The following is a 26,706-nucleotide window of genomic DNA, read 5'->3' as shown; positions in this document are numbered from 1 at the left end:
AATGTAAGTCAGAACATCACTTAGCCTAACTGAGCAGACCAGAAGCCCCTCCATCTCGCCCTGACACCTCGCCATGTCCTCCGGGGTTCTCCCACTGTGCTCTCACGCCTGGACCCTTCCCTGCTGGCACCTCCTACCTCCACTGTCCTGTCCCCGCTCTTCAGCCACACTGGCTTCCTTCCTTACTGAACCTTGAACTGCCCAAGTACATGCTCACTCAGGGCCTTGGCACAAGCCATTCCCTTTGCTGGAAACATCTTCCCCGGGTCTTCCGACGGCTCCCTCACTCCATCAGGCCTCATCTCAGAAGCCACCTTCTCTCACATGCTGGGCTAAAATGCCTCCCACCCCTGGCATTTTAGCCCAACTCTCCTGTCTGGACTTCTTCCTCTTCTCTTGGCACCACCCCTCCCAAACCCATACATTTGTTCACTAACATATGTGATGGTTTAGCGTGCGTCTCCTGCACACCAGGTCAGCTCCGTGAGAGCAAGGACCAGGTCTGGTTTCATCCACTGCAGTTTCTCAGTGCACAGGACAGTGCCTGGGATGGAGTGCTGAGTAGATCCAATGACATAGCACCATTTATGTCTAAACTATTAGAAAACCAGGCCAGGCGCAGTGGCTCATACCTGTAATCCCAACACTGTGGGAGGCCAAGGCAGGTGGATCACCTGAGACCAGGAGTTTGAGACCAGCCTGGCCAACATGGTGAAACCCTGTCTCTACTAAAAACACAAAAAAATTAGCCAGGCATGGTGGCACACACCTGTAGTCCCAGCTACTTGGGAGGCTGAGGCAGGAGAATTGCTTGAACCAGGAGGTGGAGGTTGCAGCGGGCCGAGACCATGCCATTGCCTCCAGCCTGAGCTGGAGTGAGACTCCATCTCAAAAATAAAATACAAATAAATTCTTAGAAAACCATATTTATTTTGAGTATTGATATTATCAAGTAAGTTTGTTTGTACCACCTACTACAAGAGATTCATAGACACAGTGTTGTGGGGTGTAAATAAAGGAAAAGTTTGTCTACCTGGGCATGGGGGGTGCGTGGTCAGGGTAGAATGGAAGCTGAGGTGTGTGGCTAGGAAGTCCCTGGCTCGGGCAGGACACAAGAAGGAATCCATTAGCTCAGGCAGCAACAGGGAGAGTGATGCTTCCCTGTGCCCTCACTGGTCCTCATGATTGTCTTCAAACTTACCAATTACATTAGGAAAGAGGGGCACTTTTTATTAATTAACACTTCTTTGATTGCTAGTGAGGTTGACTCGCTTTCACATGTATATATTAATCACTTCTTTTACTCTTAAGTAATAACTTTTATACTTCTGGAATTAATTTTGTTATATAGAAGAGCCATATGTGCCAAGAATCTCTAAAAAGTTCCCACCATCAACCCAGCAATTCCATTTCTGCAACGCTCTGCAAAGACCCATTTCTCACCCGAGTCATCCCTGAGGCCTCAGGGTCCCCTCAGCTCATCTCCCTGGACATCCATTGTACTGAAAGCCTTTGAGGGTAGGGCTAAATCAATGACTCATTTAACGAATTAGTAATTGAAGACGTTATTTTAACATTGAACATATCAGATCACTTTCAAGAAGAAAGCAACACTCTCCTAAAATTCTAAGAAAAATGTGAAAACCTCAAAGCTTCTCTTGAGGGGTAGGCTTTGGCAGGATGTTGGAGAATCACTATCCACAGTCACACATCTGAGATATCCACCAAGATTTATTTATTCACGATGTTCATCGCAGCACAATTGATTGTGCAAAAAATGGAAACAGTCTGAATATCCAACAGTAGCAAATTGGCTCTATCCACGATGATATGATCTCATATGATGAACAGGGTCCATTGAAACTGTTTCCGTGAAAATGATTTTAGTTACAATCACTTTCTTCAAAATCTAATATGATCATGAAAGCATATTAGAAAACACATCGAGCAGGCAGTTGGCCCAAAGTTTACCAGGGGCAGAACAGCTGAAGGTGGTTATTTTCTCCTCGATACTTTTCTGAACTTCCATTTGCTCCACGATGACTTTATGATTTTCCACTCAGAAGGAGAAAGAGTGGGGTTTGCGGCTGCTGTTTGGTTTGGCAGCTCCATTTGTTTTTGAAAGAGAAGTGGAGCTCAGGGAGCAGTGCTGTTCGCAGAGAGGGCCTCGGGGAGACGCCTGGGAACGGGGCCTCTTCATGCCTTGTCCGCATGTTAGGAATAGAGGCGTGTGAATGTTTTTACATCAGTTTTAACACCTTCACCGACCTGTCGGTTGGAAACAGCTGGACAATGTCTGGTGCGGCCCAGCCTGGGAGGCACGTCCCTCTCCAGTCCCATGCGACATTCTCGGGATGACTTGAGGTCACAGTTGTGTGCTCCAGGTGTTTGATCAGCTTCATTTCCAAAATGGATCGCTCACAGGGCAGTGTGATCACGTGTGATCTTCAAAGCCATTTCCTGGTCGAGAAATCTTCACACACAAAGGTCGAGTTAGCGTCTGTCTCATCTCCACTTTGCCTCCGCCAATAACACCCGGTGGGGACCCCAGTATGAAATTGTCTAACTCCTTACCTTCTTCACTATCTTTTTTCTTTCTTTTTCTGTCTCCTTTCCCCACTCTCTTTCCCATCTGTAAGCCCAAAAAAAAAAAAAACAACATCTAGGAAGGCCCAATCATGAAGAAAGTCATCACCCACCAATGTGTGCCTCCAGCCCAGACCTCTCTCCCGAATTCCCAACTTACATGTCCAACAGCTGACTCCACACTTCAGCCTCAGCGTCTCCCACTCCCTTTGCCCAAGACTAAACTGCTGCTCATCGTACCCAACTTGCTGCCCCCAAAGACCTCCCCATCCCCAGTGACAGAGACGCCACCCTTTCGGCTGCTCCGGCCGAGAGTCCTGGAGTCCCTGCGTATTCTCCTCTTGCTCTCACTCCCTCCTTCCCCGACTCCAATTGGTCAGGAAGTCCTGCTTGCCCTTCCTTCAAAGGAGCCAACCACTTACCATCCTCCTGGATTCCTGAACCAGCTTCCCTGCAGTCCCCTAAAGTCAAATGGCATCTGTCTTCTACTCAGCCTTCCGCACGGCCCCTGTATCCGATACTCAGCGCTGACTGCAGGACCCTCACCGTGGTCTCTGAGACCCTGTGTGATGCCTTGCCTACCTCTTCCCTCTCCCACCCACGCCTCCTGCCCCCACCATGGTGGCCTCGTTGCCCCAGCTCAGGGGCTTTGTCCCAGCAGCTCCCTTGCCCTGGAACCCGCCCATTGCAGGGAGCTGTTTGGCTTCCTGGCACCTCCTCTAAGCTCTATGTCATAGAATGAGAAACGTGTGTTTCTTAAAGCATTTGGAAAGGGTTGCTTTTCTGTCAGTATCCAACCCTTTTCTTTCCTCTTATGCTTGTGATATCTACAAAGGCCATATATGCTCCTCACCTGCATTTAAAAAGCCACTACTGTCCATTCTTCACCCTCGGTTGATTGAGAGCTTCCCCAGAGATGTAAGCCAACCATGTCACCCTGCAGAGGCTAAACAGCCACTCCTTTTGGTAGGAGATCTTTTTGGGGTGCCTCAGTCTCCAACCTGATGGATTTGCACACTCAGTCACTCTCTCGAAGCATGTTCACAGCAAATGAAACCCGTCCAAAGACAACCACCAAGATTCTAAAATCCCACCCTCTGTCCAACAAGTTTCTGAACTCTTGATCTCGACACCTCCCTGCTAAAAACCAAGCTAAATGGATCAATAGAAGTTTGCTTTGCTGAGCCAGCTAGTGAGGACTTGGTTTGAGTCCTTTCTGCATTTATCATGGTTCTATGGTCATTAGGGTGGCATTTGTTAAAACTGAAAAGTCATTAACCCCAGAAGCAGGATGCCTTGGTTCACAGTGGGGCTATTCCCTATCCAGAAAAATGAAGAGGCTTTAGTTAAAAGGATTTGAGTGGCTTGCCATCTGGATCTTATTTTGCTTTTTTATTGTTTTTAAGCGTATTTCATGTTTGAATGGGTAACGCATTTACATGGTACCAAGAAGTATCAGAAGGGATCATATTAGCAGTTCCTTCCCTTCCCTCTCTGACAGTCAGTTATTCCCACCAACTCCTACGCCCTTCCATTCCTCATAGATGGTTTTATCATCTTCAAACGTAACTAGGCAAATACAGCAAATGTGTACTGTCAGCCACACCACAGAGGCTGGCACTCTATAAAACTTGCTCTGTGTCTTCCTTTTTGATTTAACACTATTTCTTGGAAATTGTTCCCCAACTGGCTGCGTCTCAGTTGTGGAAAGCAGATTTTCACCAGGCAGCACACATCTGTGCTCCATTTTACACTTTAGATGCAGCTAAAGATGTTTCCCTCTCCACCCGAGTTCTGCCAGAAATGTTTCTGAGAATTTGCCTTCAGTCTAAGGACATGAAACCCCTTGCTCCCAATATGAAGAGTGGAGGGGCCCCACAGATTAAAGTAAGATCACTGTTACCAGAACAATGAAAGGGCCCGCCAGCACCTTTAAATTTCCACTAACACTGTATTATTTTTACTCCAAACCCTTTCTTACATTACGAGGCAGCAACTTCCAAAGAGTAGACCAATTTTAGCCAGAGAAAGCACGAGCAACATGCCTGCCCAGTAGGAAGTGCTCAGGAAATGACAGCTTAAGATCATGCACCTCCCATATCATACTTCCAATAGTCAGTAAAAAGAGCACTCAAAAATCCCTCAAAAGACACAAAAAAAACACTCACAGGAGAGTCCAATGCCTGCAGCTCACCACAGTTTCCCTCCATCCCCAATTTCCAGGTTAATGCTCCAAGATCGCAGCCAGACTTCAGCCCCAGGCCTCATCATAGCACTAGATGTTGCTTCTGGAACCAAGCACTGAGTGGCTTCTAGAATTGAGGCACTCCATCAGACCTTCAGAAAGGCCAAGGCCCTTGCTTCTCAAAGTGTGGTCAGTCAAGGGACCCCTGGGTGTCCCAGACACTCTCAGACTCATTCAGGGCCTCCATAAGGTCAAAACTATTTTTATAACAATACTAAGATGTCATCTGCCTTTTCCACTCTTGCTCTTTCAGTGCGCAGTGGAGATTTCCAGAAGCTTTACGATGTATGGTGGTGCAATAGACTGAGTACAGAGGCAGATGTAAGAATCCTGCCGTCTTCCATTAGGCCAGCTGTTAAAGAGACTTGGAAAAATGTAAAATAACACTGTTCTTCTTATTAGACCATTTGTCCTTAAAAATCTAGGGTTTTTAAAATAGAAATGTTCTGTATATCAACATGTAATAAGTTTGTTATGTTAAATGAATTAATACATGTTTTTAAATGTTTCAATCCTACTTTCTAATACAGTTTTTAAAAAAATGCTCAGCTTACCGTAATACACACACACCAAAAAAAAACTCTTTGGTGTCTTCAATAATTTTTGAAAATGTAAAGAGGTCTCAAAAACAAAAAGTTTGAAACCACTGCCTCTACAAGAAATAAAGTTATGCTGATTACCAGCTCATTACCGTGAAGCCCTAGGGGGTCAGTGAGACTGTTTTCTCAGGTCACTCTTCCCTGCTTCATTTGCCTGGCACACAGCACAGTGCCTGCATTGGGTGGAGGTCCCATGCGTGACGGAGGAAGTGAGGGACCGGAGCAAGGAAGGCAGGAGACCTTTCCATTGACTATTCTCGAATGGCACAACTAAGTCATTCATTGGAAAGAATCCACTCTGAGTGAGGTCCGGCAAAATCAAGGCCACAGAGCTGTCCTTCCAAGAAGAAAAGGAATAAAGCTTCTCTGTAATTTTAGAGTAGGTTCATCTGGGTTGTCCAAACTTTTTAGTGAGTCAAATGTCAATTCTACTTAATCTGTAGTGAAAAAAGGTAGCATATACCTCCAGCTTCACATTGTGCCCCCTTCAGATTCCAAGTATCAAAATTACTATGGAATTTCTGGAATCTTTTCACATGTTCACCTTCTGTTGAGCTGATGATCAGGACATCAAAATATGATTCCATGCTTGAAATCCTAGAAAGCAGCAACTCTACCAAGCCTGTGAAAATTCAAGCTCAAGATCATCAACTCTAAACCCAGAGTTTATTGGAATATTGAATGACAATTGTTTGGACATTTGCAGAAGCAGCTTCGAGACTTTTCATCCAAAAAAATCAAGTTTGCAAAGACCTTTCCACATACCCTTCCCTTAATTCACCCCATGTCCGTGTTCTAATTCTTAGTGCTCTTGGTGCCACCATGAAGACTCACCTTAGAATAAGTGTTTAGTGTCTACTTAGCTATTGGTTGTGTGTGACTACACGAAAGCACGCACCACATTGAAGCAAATGCCCAAGCTCTTCTATAAGCATTTTCCCTTGGAACAAAAATGGATTTCTCCTGGCTGGGTGCAAGAGAAAGAGGTTGGACTCTGTTTTCAAGCTTCCAGGTCCTGAGAGCCTGGCTGGGAAGTGTAGACCATCAGTGACTCCCTGAGCACCTTCACTAATAGAGGTGGAGACTGGCTCCTTCACAACAGAATTCTGTGCCAATACCTTGCAATGAAAAGAGAAATGCTATTGAATTAGGAAAAGGGTGCCCTCTGCCCCGTCAGTTCCAATGACACCTGTCTTCCAAGTGACCTAATATTCATTGTTTTGAAATTCAAGGACTGGGCAAGGACTGACAATCATGGTCATATTCTATATTCATAGAATGGAATTCATAGAATGGTGTCTATCTATGCCCAACAGCAAACCTACCAATAGGGCGTATGAGTGCTGTGTGACGTATCACTCTCAGAAAGAGTAAATGACATGTTCAAGGTCACCCGGTAAGTGGAAGAACCAGAATTGCAGTCTAATTGTGTCTGATCCAAAGCTACTACTAGTCTGTTTGGGCTGCTGTAACAAAATGCCACAGATGGGGAGACTTAACAGAAATGTATTTTCTCACAGCGCTGCAGGCTGGAAGCCCGTGATCAAGGTGTCAGCAAGGTTGAGGAGGGCTCCCTCCCTGGCTTGCAGATGGCTGCCTTCTTGCTCTGTGCCCACATGGTCTTTTTTTGGTGCTTAAAAGGGGTGGGGGAGGAAGCTCTAGTGTCTCTTCTTTTTGTTTTAATAAATTTCATTGTGTATTTTTAACAACATGTATCTCTGTATGAGATACATACAGAGGCTTAAAAGATTACTACAGGAAGCAAATTAACATATCCATCATGTCACATAGTTGCTCTTTTTTGGTCATTTTGGGGGGCTTTTTTGTTCATTTGTTTTAGCAAGAGCAGCAAAAATTTACTCATTAGCATGAATCCTATATACTGGTACAATTTTATTACCTGTCATCCTCATGTTTACACTAGATCTCTAGACAGGTTCATCCTGCCTGTCTGCTGCTTTTATCCTCTGACCCCTCTATTTCCTCCCTGCTTACCCTCTTGGGCCCTGGTAACCACTATTTTGTTCTCTATCTCAGTATATTTGATTTTTTTTAGTTCCACATATAAGGTAAGATCATGCAATATTCTTCTCTCTGCATCTGGCTTATCAGGTTTATCCATGTTGTAGCAAATCATAAGATCTCATTATTTTTAGGGCTGAGTAATATTCCATTATATATATATATATATATATATATATATATATATATATATATATATATGTTTTATTATCCCTTCATCCGTTGACAAACACTAGGGTTATTTCTGTCTCTTAGCTACTGTAAACCTTATTCACAATGGCATCTCTTCTTCTAAGGATACTAATCCTGTAAGATTAGGGTCTCACACTTAAGATCTCATTTAAGTACCTCCTTAGAGGTTCCAAATATGGCCACAGTGGTGGTTGGGAGTTTAACAAATGCATTTGTGGGGCACAAACATTCAATCCATAACATGGTCTTTTACCACTTCGTGCTACCTCTCTGCACCAATATATCAACAAGCAAAAATGACATTAATATTTTAGGTATTTTCAGTCATGACATCCTAAACTGAGACTCAGGTCTTCACTGACCTAAATGCTTATTCACTTAAACTTTTTTACACTTGATCTTAGCCAAAAGACCAAGAAATGATACTTTTTTTGTTTAACTTTTTCTTACTTATGAAAGAGATATTGGAAACACTCAGATGCAGGAATCCAAGTTAGGAAGAGAGCCAATTGTTTGCTTGATGATTTCCAAGAATTCTTTGTGCCATTGAAGCTCTCCTTCAATCTCCTATCAGTTTTAGATATTACAAATATTTTCTCCCAGTCTGACACCTGCCTCTTCACTAAGATTCCTTTAGAGTCCCTGTCTTGGACAGAAATTCTTCATTTTAAAGTGATCAGTAGGATACTGATGTGATCAAGACAGACTCACTTGGAAGGACAAAGAACAACGAGCAATTTTGCTTCGCTGACCCCCACAGTGGCAGCCACGCCCAGTAAATTTACTCCACATTCAGAATACTGTAGACGTAAAATATTCCCAAAAGAACATTGAGGCTTCAAATCGATGAAAGACAGGAACAAGAGGAAAAAAATACTTGCTCCCAGCTACGAAACACATAATCTTCTAATGTATCGGTTCTCTTGCAAAGCAGAAATCATTTTTCTCAGTTCAACATAGTCCTGCAGGTTCTCATCACAGGAGAAAATTTGAGTTGCAAGGGATGGGATGTCACACAGCCACATGATTTCATGCAAAAGCTCCAGGATTCACAGCTAGGCAGGGCCTGATTTTTACATACGGTTCAAGAAGAACACAGGAAGCAGCACCGACATGACTGGTGCACTCAGTTCTGTGCAGAGCGTGGAGCCACACACAGAGGTGAACAAGACCCAGCCTGCCTCAGAGGAGCCCTGGGTCTCACGGGGGAGGCAGGCAGCAAACGAGTAAATGAAACACAACAGACTTCACCCTGGAGAAACAAGGGGCCACCAGAACGTACAAAAAACAGCAGCTCCCAGTCAAGAGACCCAACGACGCTTTCGGAGAGAATAGAAATCTGAGCTAGGTTTTGAAAAATAAAAGGCAACAAAGAAGAATAGTCACACCTGTGGGCTTTGGAACAGACAGACACAGTGTAGACCAGCTTCCAGAACTTTCCCCATGTGCAGGATAAGGAGGTCGTGCCTCACAGTGTCTTTATTTTTTTAACATTTTCAAGTTTTTTTCTACTTTTTATTTCATCTTTTTTATTGTAGTAAATTATACTTAACCTAAAATTTACATCTTAAGTATTTTAAGTGCACAATTCAGTAGCATTAAACACATTCAGGCTGTTGTGTGGCCATCACCACCATCCATCCATAGAACTTTTTCCTCACCCGAAACTGAAACTCTGTACCCATTAACTACTCCCCGGGCCCTGGAACCCACCATTCTACTTTCTATCTCTGTGGATTTGACTGCTCCAGGAATCTCATATAAGTGTAATCATATATTTGGTTTTCTGTGATTGGTTTATTTCACTTATCATAATGTCCTCAAGGTTCATGCATGTTGTAGCATGTGGCAGCATTTCCCTCCTTTTCAAGACTGAATAATATTCCATCATGTGGACGGACCACACCCTGCTTCTCCATTCGTCTGTCAAAGGACACTTGGGTTGCTTCCACCTCTCGGCTGCTGCAAATGACGTGGCCTGTGCACAGCAGTGGACCTGTGCCTGCCCACATCCCGCCGTTCCTTATAGAGCCTACCCCTCACCTTAGGGCTCTCCCTTGCATTTTGTGTGGTGTCTCTGATCATGCTGATTCCTAGATATTCACCCTTCAGTCTCAGTGGCTGCAGTGCTGACTTTGCGCCTCTTCCTCAACCCCTCTGTACTCATCTGAGGAGGTGACTATTCCAGGAAATGCTCCAGAACAATTCTTTGCAGAATGTCTCAGGCCCTGGAAGCTGGGAAGGACATCTGAGTCTTCTCTTCCTGAACAAGCATGCATTTCAAGGAGAGAAGATCAGAGGACACAGGACCAACCCACCTTCTGAATGTCCCAGATAAGCCACTGCCAAGCAATATTTCAGGGACCTCCATGAGCAGGAAACAGCATTTTTCCCTAGAGGTTATCAGTAGGCTCAGTGCAATGCAAACATCGGATAACATTTCACTATAAAGTGTGTGTGTGTGTGTGTGTGTGTGTGTGTGTGTGTGTGTGTGTGTTTAAAATGTAGACTGGTACCCAACAGCCAAAGACCTCCATGCAGTGCAACCTGGGCCACGAGGCCTCAAGAATGACTCTCTAGGTATCATGCATTCCAAGAACAAGCTCAATGCTCCCCTAACTGGACAAGTCCCACCCACCCCTGGGATGAGCCAGGATGACTGCACCATTGGTACCTGGAGCAGGAATTCAACTTGAAGATCCAGGGGTAGGGGTGGAATCCTGATGGAGGGAAGAAGAGTGAAGTGTTTAATTGGTGACCAATATATGCATAAACAACTATAGTGTGAAGTGGAATGCAGAACGTCTCATTAATCTGTGCAGAACATGAGAAAGCATCTATCTGTTTAAACAGCCTCCTAGAACAGTGCCATATTGTTACCAAAAAGGAGGAAGTGTCCTGCCTCGTTATTCCTTCCTCTCCTGGCCCCTCTCCTCCCTGGACACAGGTAGGGGGAGGGCAGAGGAGGAAGGAGCTTATATTAGTCTGTTCTCATGCTGCTAATAAAGACACACCCAAGACTGTGTAATTTATAAAAAAAAGAAGTTTAATGCACTCACAGTTCCACATGACTTGGAAGGTCTCAAAATCATGGCAGAAGGCAAAGGAGAAGCAAAGTCATGTCTTATATGGTGGCAAACAAGAGGACTTGTGCAGGGGAACTCCCATTCATAAAACTATCATAGCTTGTGAGACATATTCACTATCACAAGAACAGCATGGGAAAGATCTGCCCTCATGATTCAATTACCTCCCATCAGGTCCCTCCCACAACATGCAGGAATTATGGGAGCTACAATTCAAGGTGAGATTTGGGTGGGGACACAGCTAGACTATACTAGAGCTATACAAAGTAAAACAAAAATCAAGAACCAACCTCCCATTCCCAAGGCAGATTTTCTGTCTGCAACTGACCCTAGAAGAGAATGAGGTGAGAAGTTTTCATGAGTACATACTAATTACTGAGAAGAGAGAGACTTTAAGGAGAATGAAATGCCCGGAGAATTTCTAATGATGAGAAAGTCTCCAGAGGAATGAAGGAAACTGCCTTGATTTCGATCAAGTTGTCATGGAAGAAGAGCTCATCTCATGGGAGGACATGCAGAAAAGAATCCAGTTATTTCCCTGTAGCCTATAAGTCCTGTCATTGACTGTTCTGGGAAAACCCTCTCTGGCCTCCAGGCTGGTTGACAAGTTGTTTGGAGGTTACTAGGGAAACTCCTCAAGGTGTGGCTTTAGGAGAACAGGAGCCACGACAGAGCCTCTGAGCTCAGGAGCCACAGATATGATTCAGCCTCTGATACCAAATGCTCTAGAGGGATGAAAGGATAGGAGCCCTGGAGGGGATGATTCTCACATACAGTAGACATGTGTGAGGTTGCCGATAAAATACAGGACACCCCATTAAAGTTGAATTCCAGATAAACAATGACTAATTTTTTAGTATAAGTACCTCCCAAATATTGCAAGAAATATACTCATAAAAAAATTAGTCATTGGTTATCCCAAATTTAATTTAATGAGGCATCTTTTATTTTTAGTTTTACTGAGATATAATTTACAAACTATCCAACCCTCCCATTTCAAGTATACAATTCAATGCTTTTTAATATATTCACAAGGTTGTGCAACCATCACCACGATCAATTTTAGAACATTTTCATCACCCCAAAGGAACCCACACCTATTACCAGACCCTCCCCACTCCCTATGCCAGCCTCAGCCCCTCAGCCCCAGGCCCTGGCATCCACTAATCTATTTTCTGTATCTATAGATTGGCCTATTCTGGACATTTTGCATAAATGAAAGCACACAACATGTGGTCTTCAGGAGTGGCTTCTTTGATTTAGCATATGTTTTTTCAAGGTTCATCCATGTTGTAATATGCATCAGTACTTCATTCCTTTTCATTGCCAAATAATATTCTACTGTATGGATATAACATATTTTATTTATCCAATCATCAGGTGATGCACGTTTGGGTTGTCTCCACTTTTTTGGCTATTATAATAAAACTGTTGTAAACATTTGTGTTTAAGCTTTTGTAGACATATGCTTTCATTTCTTTAGGGTATATATGTAGGAATATAATTGCCAGGTCATATGGTAACTGTGTTTAACGTTTTGAGAAATTTCCAAACTGTTTCCCACAGCAGTTACACTTAAAAATATATATATATATTTTTTTCTCACTAGCAATGTACAAGGGGTCCAATGTCTTCACATCCTCACTACACTTACTAATTTCTGTTTTTTTCATGATAGACTTCCTGGTGGTAGGAAGTGGTATCTCATTGCGATTTTGATTTACATTTTCCTAATGGTTAATGAACATCTTTTCATGTGCTTATTGGCCATTTGTGTTTCTTCTTCTCCTTCTTCTTCTTCTTCTTCTTCTTCTTATTCTTCCTCTTTTTTTAAATTTAAGACAGAGTCTTGCTCTGTCACCCAGGCTGGAGTGCAGTGGCACAATCTCAGCTCACTGCAACCTCCACCTCCTGTATTCAAGCAATTCTCCAGCGATTCTCCTGCCTCAGCATCCTGAGTAACTGAGATTACAGTCACACACCACCATGCCTAGCTTATTTTTCTGTATTTTTAGTAGAGATGGGGTTTCACCAAGTTGGCCAGGCTGATCTCGAGCTCCTGACCTCAGGTGATCCACTTGCCTTGCCTTCCCAAACTGCTGGGATTACAGCCATGAGCTACCACATCTGGCCTGTGTATGTTTTTTTGGGGAAAAAAAAATCTATTCAGATCCCTTGCTTGTTTCTTAACTGAGTTGTTTATCTTTCTGTTGTTGATTTTTAAGGATTCTTTATATATTCTGGATACTAAACCTTATCAGACATATGACTTGCAAGTCTTTCCCCCCATTCTATGGGCTGTCTTCTCACTTTCTTGATGGTCTCCTTTGAAACACAAAACTCTTTCACTTTGATGAAGTCCAATTTATCTACTTCTTGTTGTTGTTGTTGTTGTTGTTGTTGTTGTTGTTGTTTTGAGACAGAGTCTTGCCCTGTTGCCCAGGCTAGAGTGCAATGGCACACTCCAGCAACCTCAGGCTCCCAGGTTCAAGAGATTCTCCTGCCTCAGCCTCCCAAGTAGCTGGGAGTACAGGCACGCCATCATACCCAGCTAATTTTTGTATTTTTAGTAGAGACAGGGGTTTTGCCATGTTGAACAGGCTGGTCTCAAACTCCTGATCTCAAGTGATCTGCCCGCCTCAGCCTCCCAAAGTGCTGGGATTACAGGCATGAGCCTCCACTCCCGACCTCTTATTGTTATTTGTCCTTCTGGTGTCACAGCTAAGAAGGCTTTTCATGACCCAAGGTTATAAAGATTTACTCCTACACCTTCTTCTAAGAGTTTTATAGTTTTAGCTTTTACACTTAGGTCTATGATCGATTTTGGTATTCGGTGTAAGGAAGAGGTCCAACTTCTTCATGCTTTTGCATGTGAGTATCTGGCTGTGCCAGCACCATTTTTTTCAGGCATCCTGTATTTTTATCTGCTAAATCTGGCAAACCTAGGCAGAGGTTTAGCAACTGGAACAAAAAGTGTAGGGCCTCTGTGATCCTCAGTAGGTTAGGGTTGATCTTTTCCAGGAAAATGTTCATTCTCTTCTTTCCTCTCAGCATGAATCCACGCCCTTCTTCTGCCCTTAAACACTATGTGGGGCCTGGAGAGGAGACATCACTGGGCCCAGCCTCTGGTGGCATGTAATGCCAATGACAATGGTGCAGTTACTAACTTCATGATATTGATGTGGCCTTCACTGGAACCAGCTCTTGGCTAGGGCTCAACCGTCTGGACTAATCTTCCACTCCACTTTAGGTTTGGAGCCTAAATCCTGCAACAGCAACTAAAATTTGTCAATGTTTCTTCTTCCCGGAACCAAGGCCCCTGGCCCAGGTCTCCTGTACCTCCTCCAGTCCCTTTCTTTCTTTCTTTCTTTCTTTCTCTCTTTCTTTCTTTCTTTCTTTCCTTTTTTTTCCCAATTGAGACGGAGTCTTGCTCTATCACCCAGCTGGAGTGCAGTGGTGCAATCTCGGCTCACTGCAACCTCCACCACCCGGATTCAAGAGATTCCCCTGCCTCAGCCTCTAGAGTAGCTGGAATTAGAGGAGCCCACCACCACACCTGGCTAATTTTTTGTATTTTAGTAGAGACGAGGTTTCACCATGTTGATCAGGATGGTCTCAATCTCCTGACCACAGGATCCGCCCGCCTCGGCCTGCCAAAGTGCTGGGATTACAGGCATGAGCCACCACACCTGGCCTCCATTCCCTTTTAAGATGTGTCCTTGGCCACAGTGACAGGCACCAGAAGGCTTTCCCTCTGTTCAGGGCCTCTGAACAGAGCCAGTGACTGCTCCTCCTGTCCTCTGCCAGCTTGGTTCACAGAATCCTCCTCTGGTCCCCTAAGCCATCGGCCAAATTGCACAGCGGATTCCGCCTATGAGAACTTAGAGAAACACTTGTTGGGCTGTGTTCCTACAAGTTGGTGTTGAGGCTGCTCAGCAGAATGTCTGTGAAAAGACCCAGCCCCCATTGCTTTTTTTTTTTTTTTTTTTTTTGAGACAGAGTTTCGCTCTTGTTACCCAGGCTGGAGTGCAATGGCGCGATCTCGGCTCACCGCAACCTCCACCTCCTGGGTTCAGGCAATTCTCCTGCCTCAGCCTCCTGAGTAGCTGGGATTACAGACACGCGCCACCATGCCCAGCTACCCCATTGCTTTTGCTGTCCCCTGCCTGGCACTGAGTCTGGAAGCCAACCGGGCAATTTACTTTAAGGCTTGAACTCGACATGGCTCATAACTTTCTTCTGAGCACATGAAGTTACTGCCCCAGACCAGCTCTGTCATCTACACGAGATGACTTATCCATTAGCAAAGGTGAATAATGCCTAAACACATTGCCGAATCCTCCCCAGAGCCCCGCTAGGCTATGGAGGATAAGGACTAATCCTGCCTGCAGAGCTAGAGTCAGGCAAGTGCCCACAATGCCTTGAGTCTTGGATTCATCACTGGGAATCATGGCTGAACATGCAGCCCATGGCCGTTCAAAACTTGCGGGGCAACAGCTACACATTCCAAAGAATTTGTGTCAACAGAAGCGCTGGTGTCTCTCTCTTTTTTTTTTTTTTTTTCTTTTGAGACGGAGTCTCGTTCTGTCACTCAGGCTGGAGTGCAGTGGCGCAATCTCGACTTGCTGCAACCTCAGCCTCCTGGGTTCAAGCGATTCTCCTGCCTCAGCTTCCCAAGTACCTGGGACTACAGGCACGCACCACCACACCCAGTTAATATTTATATTTTTAGTAGAGACGGGGTTTCACCATGTCAGCCAGGATGGTCTCGATCTCTTGACCTTGTGATCTGCCCACCTCAGTCCCCCAAAGTGCTGGAGTTACAGGCATGAGCCACCATGCCAGGCCAGTGTCTCCTAATGACCCTCTGGAATGAAGGTGGAGAAGCAAGAATAGATCAACCTCCTCCATTAAAGAATGAGTATTTTTTCCTACCTTCACAGTGGGAGACATACTATTAAATTTTCACTTCATTAGTGAAATATATCCTCACAATTAAACCTCAGGTTTAGCCTTCTTAATGTGTATCAGTCAGGTTCTACCAGAAAAACAGATCAGTTTCATATTATGTGTATGTGTATGTGTATACACACATTTTGATGATGTATATACTAATATACATCATACAATATACATCATGCTAATATACATTGTTAGTATCATACATTGTATCATACATCATATCATATTATTGTATCATACATCATACAATATACATCATACTAATATACATATACATATCATAATATACACACATACACACACATAGATATATTATTATGTATATAAGTATATAATGTATATTTTATAACTATATATTAAATGTGTGTATATATACACACACATTCTGATCATGTATATAAACATCACACACACATACACATATATACATAAACACACATAAACACACATGCAAACATACAAATACATATATTACTATTCTGTATATAAATATGTATAATGTATATTTTATGAATATATAAAATATGTGCACATATGCATTCTGGTCATATATTATACATATAATATATGCACATATATAAGGACATTATACATATAAATATGCACATATATAAGGACATACATACACACGTACATGAATAAATATTACTATTATGTATTTAAATATATAATGTATATTTATAAATGTGCGTGCGTGTGTGTGTGTGTGCGCGTGTGCATAAAGTGTATGTAGAGGCAGAGGAGAGAGACTGATTTCAAGGACCTGGCTTACACGATTGTGGGCTGGCCCAGGCCAGGCAAGTCTAAACGCTGCAGGGCAGGCCAGCAGGCTGGACACTCTCAAGCAGGAGGTGACACAGCTGTCAGCAGATGGAATTTCTTCTTCCAGAAGAAAACCTCAGCTTGCCCCTTAAGGCCTTTCCACTGATTGGATGAAGCCCACTCAAATTATATAACCTTCTTTACTTCAAGTCAGCTGACTGCAGCTATTAACCGCATCGACAAGACGCCTCCACAGCTATGCCAGGGTTTGGTTGAACTGGATATTGCAGCCTGGCCCACGTGACCCACAGAACCAACCATGAAATGCTTCTCTGCTGTTGGACAAGGTGCATGGGCACTAGCGTTTTTTAGATGAAGCAGCTGAGACACACACAGGGTACAGAACCCGCTAAGTGACCCAAGGTCACACAGACATGAAAGGCTGAAGTGGGAGGACTTGAAGGAATTATGAGTCCGAGCCCTGGACCAAACTTGCAGAGAACTCAGAGCTCACCCAAAGGTCCTTGGGCCAGGGCGAAGCATCGGCTCCCGCACCCCAGATCCTACCTGCTTTGGGTCACCTCTTCTCACCACCCTCCCAGTTCTGATGTCTGTCATCTACTTAACACTTCTCAACTCAAATTCCTTTGCCTGAGACGTGAGACCACTCGGACTTGGTCTTGGCTGGCCTTCCCAGCCCCCTCTGCTGCTAAGGTTAGCCCCCTTGACCAAGGCAGTTACAATCCAGAGTACATGTGGGGTCCCCCACACCCCTGTTCTACCATGTCCCAGCACCTTTGCAGATGCTGTGTGAATTTCCCCTGAACATCCTTCTGGTTTTTATATAGAACTCTCTTATATTATCCTCAAAACCCACCTTAATCACCACTACACCTGAGAAGCCCCACACCCTCTCCACCTCCAAGTCTCTTCACCTGACCTTAGTCCCCACTTGGGCAGGTGAAAGCGGCCCTCCTTTGTGCTCCACTAGCGACATCTCTCCATCTGTTCAACATTCCTCTGTCTATTCCGTTCTTACCACAGTGTGATACAACTATGCCTGTATAGTCAATAAGCTGAGATTGTAAGAAAACTAATTCATGCCCTTTCCTTTTTTGTGGAATGAGAGCTACTATAGCCAGCAAGTCAGCAAACTAGAGCCCACCACCCAAATCTGGCCCACTGCCTGTTTTTGTAAATAAAGTTTTATTGGCACACAGCCATACCCATTCACTCCATAGCTATTCTCAGGCTAGAATGGCAGAAGTGAGTACTTGCCCAGATGGCCAGCAAAGCCTAAAATACTCACTGACTGGCTCTTTATAGAGAAAGTTTACCAATCTCTGCTATGAACTCATCAGTAAGAAGGTGATAGCTCTAACATGAGGGCTGTGCTACTTCCAAGGGAAGTAGATATTTGACAATGAATGGGATTTCCACCATGGTAGACAGCTATTTCATGGTACATAGCTATTTCATCTAGAGAGGGAAGACCAGCGTGCACATGTTTAAGCTGGGGATGCTGTCCCCTGAGGAACAGCAGGAATGGCAGCATGTTCTTTGGGTCTGGAATTCCTTGCACTGAGGGGGTTACAATAGCTCTGGCGTTTCCAGGACTGCTTATGAACATTTCACTAACCCTGGCTTTGCCCAAGAAGGAGTAAATGCTTCATGGAAAGGGCCCTGGAGGCAGAGTCCTGGATCAAGGAGCTTCCAATGTTTCTACAAATCTATGCAAATATAGCTTAACTGCTGGCTCAGTTCTTAGTGACTTGTGGGCCTCAAGAAAACTCCAGGGAAGATTCCAGTGAATTAGAGGATCTCTCTCAAGACTTTGAGATTCTCAGAAATCCAATGATGAACTGGAACATGTGACCGTTTTGTGGTGCTAGAGGTTATGGAGAAGGGGAGACCACGATTTCACTCCTCAAGGAAAAATCAGTCCATGGAGAGTCAAGGAAGAAAAGGACAAACTCCTTTGTCCTCTCTCATCTTCAGATACCCAGGTCTCTGGGACAGAGATAGCAAGACCTGGGATTGGCTATGTCTTTGTAACTGGGGCCCCATGAGTGGGGTCATCTTCCCCAAAGAACCCACAATTGTGCAGTGACAGCAGCCAGAATCCACAGAAAGACCCATTCCAATGTCATTTTCCCCACTAGAGGGGCTCTGCTTTCCAGATTACTGAATTACTCTTGTATGCATGTCAGAATGAGAGCCCCAGGGGAGACCTTCATTTGGAGGCCACCCCAGCATAACTGTAGCTGAAAGCTGACCTGATGTCCCAGTTGTGGGACGGAGCCACACCAGCTGTGGGCAGGTCTCAGCCACCCCAAGGGCTGAGGTTAGTCAACATTCCCAGCTTAGACATGCACAGCTTGATCTGCCCTCTCTAGGTGGGCAAATGGCATGAAATAGCTGTCTACCATGGTGGAAATCCCATTCATTATCAAATATCTACTTCCCTGGGAAATGGCACAGTCCTCATCTTCCAGCCAATTCAGGAAAATTTCCCCAGGATTCCAAACTATTTACAGAACCATGTGGCCATTTATCGCATCGATGCCATCTGCTCCCAAGGGTCACACAAGGGAATCTGGCAAAATCACACAATGTTCAGGAATAGGAAAATATATTCCATCTTCCTCCTTCCCAAGAGAAACCAGAAATGACACTTGTTTTTTCCAAGACACTAACTCCAAAGGAGTTACAAAGGACACAGATTTCCCATCAAAGGGATTCAAGACAATGACAATTTCTAACACGACTGAAATCACGGATCTGCTGCTCAGAAATGCCTTAATTGCTTTGACCGCTCTCTTCCCTTGCTTCCAGTAATTTCATTATTATTATTATTGTTTGGGTTGTTTTGGAAAACATCTCAGTGTGTTTTCCACTGTTGTCATGGAGAGCTGGCATCATAAGGACTTTCTGGAGAAGAATTACCTCAAAGGCTCATGTCCTCCACACACATTCCCAACACACACACAGGGATTTTGCAGGAGAAAAAGGAAAGAACTTTGAAGACAAAAATATTGTGATGCGACCTATAAATTCATTTCTTTCTTTTGGCATTCATGTGGGTCCTCACCATCTGCCATCACCTACAAATTATTGGCTTTTATTACAATGTTATGATTAGACATGACAGCAAACACGAAACTTTAACAAATTAACAAAGCATAGTTAACACAACTGAAAAGTGACTGAGAAACAGCTGCAAATAAAAGCTCTAACCAGTAAGGAAAGGCCCCAGAGACCCTGTCTACATGCAAGCATTTAGCAACATCTTTGTACCGAGACTATTTGTCAGCTCAAAGGCACAGCTACCCGCCAATAACAAGAGACATTTTCTAACATCTGAGCAGTTGTAGAGAGAATGATTTCTGAATGATTCACAGTCACTCAGCAAAGGACATACAAATTCCATAACATTGAGTGAGACAAAGCATTCTACATTTCTCACAAATAGATACCTGCATAAATTATTCAATGCTGTTTTTTTTTTTCGATCATCGCGATCATCTGCGTATTTGGAATCAGGTGAGAAGTGTACTGCATACAAATGCACACAGAACAAAAGAGCAGCAAGGGGCCACAGGTGGAAGAAAATGGAATCTGTGCTCCAAGACTCTGCAGTCTCAATTAACAACACTACTATTCAAAATATTGTGAAAGAAAGTGCATTAATCCCGAAAGCTGTTTGTTCCCTCTGACGTGATGCAGCTTTGAGGAAAGGCATCTGATGGAAGAGAAAAGATCAGAAGAGAAAAGTCAGACAATCATGTGTGTGAAGCATGCCTCCCTTCCTAGATCTTCGCTGCTCTTCCCTTGTACTTCCATCCACATGCCCCTCTTTGGGAGACACGATCACCAGCAGGTGCTGTGCTTTTCTCTGGGACCCCTTCACTTTCTTCTCTTTACTTCCCGTGTCACCCCTGACCACTCATGTCTATTGCCTGGAACGTTTTTCCTTTTCAATATTCTCCTTTTAGAAATTCAGAGCATCCGCCTTTGAAGTCTCATCTGCAATTTTTTTCCTGCTCATTAAGTTCCAAGTTCCATTAGAAAACCAGGAGAGAGGAGCAAGCAGCAGACAACAAGAATATTAAAAAGAAAGTGGAAACAGAAAACGCCACTCTCACGGCAACCAGAATATAGTCAGGAAAACTGAGCTCACGTAAGCTTCCTAGATCTTAACCACACTGATGTGAGGCAATTTGGAAAGTCACAGGATTCCTGCGAAGGAAAGAAAACTTCTCACAACACAGGGGGGGATTTGTTCTTACTGAGCCACAGTGCACCTGTGTGCTAACTTTAACCGCTCCTTTCCCCGCTGCCCCATGCCCTTAGGAACATGTTGAAGACTCGATAAGATGAAGGAAATGCCCACACATTCCCTCCTGGCCCCTTTTCCAGCCTCACCTGCAGAATCTCCTTGGAGACTCTGCAAGCCCTGCCCATTCCCACCCGCTGACACTCCTCTCCCCTCTGTGCTCATCCTGCAAACAAAATGTTTCAGGAGCGTGGCCAGCAGCACTAGCCAGTTGTCACCGGGAGGGAGGGCTCCTGGTGAGCCCCCTCTCTTTTTGCCAGGTATATTGCTTTCCTGTTGCTACCATAACATGTTCCCACAAACACAGTGGCTTACAACAACACGAATGTATTATCTTACAGTTCTGGAGGCCAGATATCTGCAGTGGGAGACACTGGGCTAAAACTGAGGTTTCTTCTGGAAGTTCCAGGGGAAAACCTGTTTCTTTGCCTGGTCTGGTTTTCTACACAAGGCTGCCTGCATTCCATGGCTCCGTCATCCTCCTTCAAAGCCTGCAACAGCAGAATCATGTCAACATGAGTTGGCACATGCTGGAATCATTTTTGGGTGGTGTTTTCATGCGTGTGATGGCTTCCACATGGTACAGAGAGTTGACGGTAGCCCTTAATTTCTGATTTGGACAACTGAGAGTAAGGATGTGAGACAGGATAAAGGGAGAGAAAGGGATTTGATGAGAGTAGATGACAATAACAGCTAGCACTGGCTGAGAGCGGTGGCTCATGCATATAATCCCAACACTTTGGGAAGCCAAAGTGGGTGAATTACCTGAGGTCAAGAGTTTGAGACAAGCCTGACCAACATGGTGAAACCCCATCTCTACCAAATATACAAAAAATTAGCCAGGTGCGATGGCAGGCACAGCCTGCCAGGTAATCCCAGCTCCCCAGGAGGCTGAGGCAGAAGAATCTCTTGAACCCAGGAGGCAGAGGTTGCAGTGAGCCGAGTGCGCCATTGCACTCCAGCCTGAGTGACAAGTGCGAAACTCCATCTCAAAAATAAATTAAATAGACTGGGCACGGTGGCTCACACCTGTAATCCGAGCACCTTGGGAGGTCAAGGCAGGTGGATCATGAGGTCGTGAGATCAAGACCATCCTAGCCAACATGGTGAAACCCTGTCTGTACTAAAAATACAAAAAGAGCTGGGCATGGTGCCACACACTTGTAGTCCCAGCTACTTGGGAGGCTGAGGCTGGAGAATCACTTGAACCCGGGAGGTGGAGGTTGCACTAAGTCAAGATTGCACTACTGTACTCCAGCCTGGAGACAGAGCAAGACTCCATCTCAACTCCATCTCAAAATAATAACAACAACAATAATAATAATAGCTAGCATTTACCTATTCACTCATTCATAAATACTGATTGAGAGTTCTGTGTGCCCGGCAGTGTGTTCCAGGCACTGTGTAGACAACAGTGACCAAGACAATGAAGTCTCTGAGCTGGGAGTCTTCTGCCAGAATCCATGAAACTACGGCCGGCCAACTTGTTAGGTGCAAATAAGGTAAAATCTCAGACAGCTCACAATTCTTCACAATGCTTTTTAAAAGTGTATCTCTTAAGGTCTTTATACAAACAAGTTAAATTTGGAATCCCGAGGAAACATAGTAGCTGCTAACATACTATCCTCTGATTCCACGGAAAGTTTATTTGCCATTTCTGGGATAGTTTGCTATACCCATTCGCAGTTTGCCCAGGAAGACAGAGAATGCCTTGTGTTCACATCTGTTCTTGTCACCTGCTCCTCTGCTTCCTAGACGCATGGCCAGACCAAATTTCTCAGTGTCTTTTGCAGGCGGGTGGGGTGTGACCCTTGTGGCCAGTGGAATAGGCACATAAGGAACTTATGCCGCTTCCTGGTCTGGCTCACAAAAAGCTTCTGTGTGGGCTTTCACGCACACACTCTCCTCTGACATCCACCAGCTAAATGGAGGGGATGGGAAGGCCCTGGAGAACGGAACCACTGTAAGACAGGTGCCTGGGTCCCTGAATGATGCTGTGGAGTAGACTTTCTCCCCCACAAGCTTCCCCCATCACCTGGACTTTACATGAGTAAGAAAGAAACTCCGTTGTACTAAGCCTCTGAAAACCTGGGGTTGTGTGTTAACAGAGGTTAGCCTATGCTGGGTAACTCAGTTTCAGTATATGGATCTCAAATTTGTCTCTCTCACACACACACAAATATATACACATAGATCAATGACACAGAAGCCACGCAGACAGAAACGCCAGGACGCAGCTACCACCTATGATCATGCTTATCTTCTCTCAATTCTTGCAAGCTCCTCTCAGGCACTGAGGAATGTCCCAGATTCAAGCATCGTAATTGCTGTTATTTTTAGCAAGTTATTAAAGTTATGTAAGTTATAAAGTTTTATAGATTATGTAAGTGACCACTGTTGCTCGTGGAAAAACACCACGAAATAAATGCTGCGTGGTTCACGAGGCTCAGATTATCAGCAACACGAAACCCTGGAAATATCAACCCTCCTCATGGATACCGAGAATTCAGTCTGTGAACTCCGTGTTGGGGACAGAGGCCGAAGAGGGTTCCTTGTGACTTTCCTTATGGATCAAATGATCTCCGTTTTGGACTCTTCGGGAAACACCCAGCTAAGGTGAGAATGCAGCCGGCCTCTCGGTCCCAACGGAAGACTTCAAGCTGCTTTTTTGTTTGTTAAAACCAGGCCCCTTTGCCAAAATTCTGTGAAGCAAGACCCACCTTTGTGGGTAGGGAAGAGGCCGGCCCAACCCACAGCATGGATTTTAGTCCAGGGTCTGCTTTCTCCTTTTTTAACCTGTCGCTAGTCAGGGAATCTTTCTAAAACTAGATTAATAAAAATGTAATGCAGCAAATGCTTATCGAGCATATGCAATGTGCAAAGCTCCGAGTTAGACACTTAGAAAGATACTAAGATGGGGAGCGACACAGCCCCTGCCATCTCTCTCTGTCCTGACTCCCAGGGGTCTCTCCTCCACTCCCAACAGTGCTGGGAGGTAGACAAGGGTTGCTGCCCCATTTAATGGATGAAGAAGCTGAGGCTTACAGAGCACAAGTCTGCCGAAGGTCACAGGGATCCGTGGTGGCCAAGCCGAAACCAAACTGCAGGTGTGTGGGGCACCCAGTCCAGTTCCACGCTCCTCCCACCTCACTGCACACACATGGGAACTTCATTGTGAACACTCCAAGTTATGTTCAGTCCATCGTTGGAAATATCAGAATTTGAGACCCAAACAAATTATATCTCAACCAACAGAATTCAACCCAGAGGAAAGGCAGTTAAAGGGTATTTTACGCACACACACAGACGCATACACACACACATGTGCACACGTGCACACACACACACACACAATCGATTCCTCACCCTACCTCTGAATTTCTTAGAGCATCGCGCCACTCTGCCCTATGCGAGGCCCACGTGCGTAGCCTCTCTCGGTGTGGAACCAAGGGCTAAGTCACAACCTGTTCCCTCCCCGAATAAATCACCTGTCAGCTGACCTGCAGCTAGAATTTCTCAGTGACCTGTCCACAGTTTGTCCCGCTGTGGCAACCGCAACCTGAGATTCCGATGTTCCCTGGGAGCAGGTGACAGCTTGCAGGTTTGCTGAAGGACACCCTTCCCGGCCTCAAAAGGGCATCTGTAGGGCCCTCACCTTCCTGTGCAGGGGCCCCAAGCCTTCTCATCCATTTCCCCTCCAGCACTGCAGAGCAGCCTGGAGTCAGCCCGCGATGACCGACACAGACAGCAGGTCACTCAGGCCCACACGCAGGACCTACCATCCCATCTGCACGGGCTGTCCCCAAGGCACAGGGTGTGGCTAGGGACACCCACCAATGGCAGGGAACCCAGAAGACGGGCTCATAGAAGCAGGAGGACCCAGCAGGGCTGAGCACCAGGCACAGGGACTCAGCCCATCAGCAGCAGCACCCCTGCTGTCTCTCTGGGGTTCTTTGCAGGACAACCTACTGCTTGGCCCATCTTCAGCCCCCCTCCATATCCCACTGACAGGGTTTAAGAACCTTTGCTATTTCTGCACCAACAGTTTGGTTTTCCAGACTGGAAGGCTTGTGATCAATGTCCCTGATTGGAACCACCACCACCCCCCGCCCCCCAAGAGCTGGACTGAAAGGCATCTCGCTCAGAAGCAGCTAAAATCCACAGCTCGCGGTATGACAGAGCTGGAGGAAGACGTAATAGAAGAATCAATACATTCTCCAAGCCATTTGGGGACCATGGTACGGTTCAGGCCACCAAGTGTCAGTAACCCCACAGAGGAGCTCGTCAGTGAGGCTTCAGAACGAGGCCTTAGCCCACCGGCAGGGTGCTCATGGGCCCAGCTTCCTCCTCAGAACAGGAGCAGGGGACGAGGGAGGGACGAGAGTAGCTGGGCATCAGCGTGACCTCCTCTGAAACTCCCCAGGCCTGGCGTCTCATTTACCTGAGGCACAAGCCCTCTGCCCACTCCTCACATGGCCAGGGCTCCCCAGCTCTGCGTGGACACACTGCTGTCTACACTGGCAGAGCTACCACCATCTGAAGGCATCACCCACTCCCGCCAGATGGGACTGGATGAGCCGCCCGCAGACGAACTTCCTGCACCTCCATGTGCTCCTGGGCAGTTTCCACACCGCTGGCCTCCCTGGGTATTCAGCTCCACGCACTGGCCAGCCTCACCTTTCTAATGATCCTGAGTCCCTTGGGGCCGGGACAGTGGGTCCACTTCCTATAATGCAGTGCTGGTCAGATGGGACAGAGGTAATGAATTCCCAGGCAGCGAGCCCCAGTCTCCCTCCCCTCCTCACCCTTCCTAGAGTCTGGGGAAGCCTGCAGGCTGAGGCCCACCTCTGAGAGGTCCCCTCACATGGGTCCCCATACCTGATCCCATATGTCCCACCCACAGCCACTCCAAGGCATGCATGGAGCTGCCTGGCCTGAGGCCTCCAGCCCACAAGTGCCAGTGAGAGCTGCAGGTCGGCCCAGCCCTGTGTTGCAGGAGGAACAGGAGACCCACAGGAAGGCACCAGGGTGAGTCAGGCTGAAGGTCACACATGGTGTGGGCAGCTGAGGCCGCAAGGCCTCAGGCCACGTGCAGGGATCCTGGGTGAGCCTCTCCTCCTTCCAGCCCATACCTGAGACGAAAGACACTTGGGGCAGCAGCAGCCGAGGCAGTAAGGCAAAGGCCAGCGGGGACACTTGGAGACAGCTAACCCAGTGAAAGCAGAAACAAGCACTCGGCACTCCAGGAGCTACCAGCTTCACAGGAACAGACGCTGTCAGGGGATCTGGAGAGGCCACGTGTTCCGCACAGTAATCGCCTCCATGAGACCTGGTCACCTTTCTCCCCCCGAGTTCCCAAGCATCACAGCTGGAGAATCTGGGCAGGGCCCATCATCACCCCCCAGAATCACTGGACCATGACAACGTGCAGCTCGCCAGCCCCATTCTGCATTGATCCCAGCCCTCCCTTACTGCCTGAGTTTTGTGTCATTTGCAAACCTCTTGGACCTCGCTTTCACCAGGTGCTGGACTAAGAGGCAGTGTTCTCGTCCACAGAACTGAGCTCCGAGGCCGCACGCCCGCCTCTCCAACGCTACTTCACCTTGCTCCATCCTCTCGCCTCTCCAGCCCCATGTTTGTGGTGCCAGCAGCGGTGGGGAGGCTAGGAGAGAAGCTGGTGCATGGGGACACGCAGCAGGGCTGCCAGATGGAGTGCCCCAGTGCACCACACAGTGGTGTCCAGCTCCCGCCCTCCGAGCCCGTCGAGGTCAACCAAGAGCCACCAGTTGTGATGCCTGGAGATGGAAAAGAACAGCGGGAGCAGTGAGAGATGCCGAGGGATGCGGAGCCTTCTCAGAGTGAACACGGCCTTCTCACGTCTGTCCCATGACAGGTGCCTGAAAATAGTAGACAGGT

General features: G+C 45.9%; 1 protein-coding gene across 2 annotated transcripts in view; it reads right to left on the bottom strand.

The window, feature by feature from the left end:
* Positions 1-19,930: 19,930 nt before the first annotated feature.
* The window catches only part of PSMG1 (proteasome assembly chaperone 1), a 107,660-nt gene continuing 100,884 nt past the window's right edge, over positions 19,931-26,706 (bottom strand). For both annotated transcript variants that reach the window (XR_012514840.1, XR_012514839.1), the window contains one exon: positions 19,931-26,687. The gene's annotated coding sequence lies outside the window, so the exon portion shown is untranslated. The remainder of the gene's footprint in view (positions 26,688-26,706) is intronic.

The sequence above is a fragment of the Saimiri boliviensis genome, chromosome 18 (genome assembly GCF_048565385.1).
Source record: "Saimiri boliviensis isolate mSaiBol1 chromosome 18, mSaiBol1.pri, whole genome shotgun sequence".
Taxonomy (NCBI): Eukaryota; Metazoa; Chordata; class Mammalia; order Primates; family Cebidae; genus Saimiri; species Saimiri boliviensis.
The sequence above is the reverse complement of the archived record's forward strand: the minus strand, read 5'-3'. Positions and strand labels throughout refer to the sequence as shown.